Source organism: Silene latifolia, chromosome X (genome assembly GCF_048544455.1).
Source record: "Silene latifolia isolate original U9 population chromosome X, ASM4854445v1, whole genome shotgun sequence".
NCBI classification, from domain to species: Eukaryota; Viridiplantae; Streptophyta; class Magnoliopsida; order Caryophyllales; family Caryophyllaceae; genus Silene; species Silene latifolia.
Window position 1 is genome coordinate 123,491,302 of NC_133537.1, and position 2,273 is coordinate 123,493,574.

General features: G+C 37.4%; 1 non-coding gene across 1 annotated transcript; it reads right to left on the reverse strand.

The window, feature by feature from the left end:
- Positions 1–1,963: 1,963 nt before the first annotated feature.
- On the reverse strand, positions 1,964–2,070 carry LOC141625786 (small nucleolar RNA R71). Its single transcript, XR_012535541.1, has one exon. It is a non-coding gene; the product is annotated as a small nucleolar RNA R71 (small nucleolar RNA).
- Positions 2,071–2,273: the final 203 nt, after the last annotated feature.

Consider the following 2,273-nt stretch of genomic DNA (forward strand, 5'->3'; position numbering starts at 1 on the left):
CTTCTTGATCTATGAAGGATGCGCATATCTCGGAAAGACTAGCAAAAAGGAGACTCGCATATTTTTCTGAGAGGAGCGATTCCTCAAGGACTTAATCGTCATTTAAGCCCTTAGTAAACCCTAATTTGTGTACCTAATCCCCACTATAAATACCCCAGTAGTCTAATTAGACAATCATGTTCTTCTTATCAATCTTTAGTGTAGTTTATATCATTCTAATCTCTCTTTAATCTTGTAATCAACTTTTAATCAAGTCTTAATACAAATCTCATTTCCTTAATCTCTCTTTTATTCATCTTTCATTTTGGGTAATTGAAGATTATTTGGGTTATTATTGGGAGATTGACAACCTTCCAATCAATCATCAAGTACTTCTATTATTCTTTGCTTTATTATTGGAATCATTAGTAGGTATAATTCTCTTAATCCCTTTTTAATTATTGTTAATCATCTTCATTTATTCATCATGTTTTACTTTGTTGGTATGATTGACAACCTTGCTAGCATGTTCAACATGATAATGAGTGAGTAGTTTCCTTAACTAGGGTTAATGGGTAATTAGGGGAAACCAACATGGGGGATGATTCATGCTTAATTTAATATGTTTTCATAGTTTATTTGCTTGGTTGTTGTGATCTCAACTTATGCACATGTTTTGTTTGATGAAATGCGAGCCTATGAATCCTTGCATTTTTTACCCAACACCTACCTTTTCAATGAGACTTGTAAGACATAAACCAACTCGAGTCTCATTAGATCATGCATATAGTTAAGTAGGGAAGATTAAGTCGACTTATAGGTGTTGTACAATCTAATCGATTCGGGTCCGGGACCCAAACTTTCCTAGGATTGTAAGATATAAACCAACTCAATCCATCACAATAATAATTGCTTGCTTATAATTTGAGAATATATTTGTATGATCAATTCCCATGAATCCCCTATGACCCCATGACACCCTAGCGCCTTTTATCAATTGTTTACATCCCTTTTTAATCATCTTGCTTGTTTACTTTCATTGCTATTTAGTTTAGTGATCTTCTATTCCAACCCCAAATTGTGACACCCCTAGACACCGCTACTTGCAATTGAAAATCTCACTTCAATAACCGTCCCTTGGGATCCGACCTTTACTTGCCTCTTTACTAATAGTAGAGTTGTTTGTGGAGTTATAAATATTGTTTTGGTCTAGGTGCTCCTAACGACAAGTACCGAAAACTAAACCTCTGAAGAGGGCTCGACCAAAAATGGCGCCGTTGCCGGGGACGGTGTTAACTTGATTTAGATTTTATTATATTGTTATTAGTTGTGTCTTTCTTTGCCTTGGGGAAGTAAAACTCCTCAAGGTTTGTTCTAATTATTTTCAAGTTGTTTGATATTTTGCATGTCTAGAAGATCATAAGGTAACTTGTTACCCTTTGATCACGAAATTGAAAGGACTTTGACAAACAATAGAAGACTTGCTAGAGGTACTTTGAGAGGTATTGGTGAGGTTGTAGATATTCAACCAAACACTATTGAGTTCGTCAACCCTTTTGCAAGAGAAGGTGAGGAGAACCCAACACAAAATCCAACACAAAATCGACCCACAATGCCTAAATTTTCATCACATTCCGTGCCAACCGAGGAGAACCTACCCAATGGTACTCCCACACCACAACACTTAACCGGAAATTTCATTGCCAAATCCGCATTTATCCAATTAGTCGAAAGAAGCCAATTTAGGGGGATGCCTAGTGAAGACCCTCACTCTCACATGGAGACGTTTTGGGACTATTGTGATGCGATTTCTCAAACCGGTGTAACTCAAGACCAAATTTGATGGTTCTTATTTCCTTTTTCTCTAATTGGCACCGCAAAACAATGGTTGAAAGGCCTTGATAAGGCTACTCTCGGAAATGACTATTGGAAGAAATTGGCTCTAGCTTTCTACAAAAAGTTCTACCCACCGGAAAAGACTACCATGCTAAGAGCTCAAATTACGGGCTTTAAGCAAAGAGATGAAGAATCCTTGTATGAAGCTTGGGAGCAATTCAAGGGAATTTGTCGCTCATGTCCTCATCATGGACTTAGTGAGTGGTTCTTGTTACAACAATTTTGGAATGGTCTTTATGAAGACGCAAGAAACATTCTCAACATGGGATCAAATGGTATGTTCACCGAAGTTGACGATAATCAAACTTGGAACAAGATTGAGGAAATGGCGGTCCATAATTCACAATATAGTAGACCTCGCAAGGCTACTAGAGGAGGAAAGCATGAAGTGGACTCTA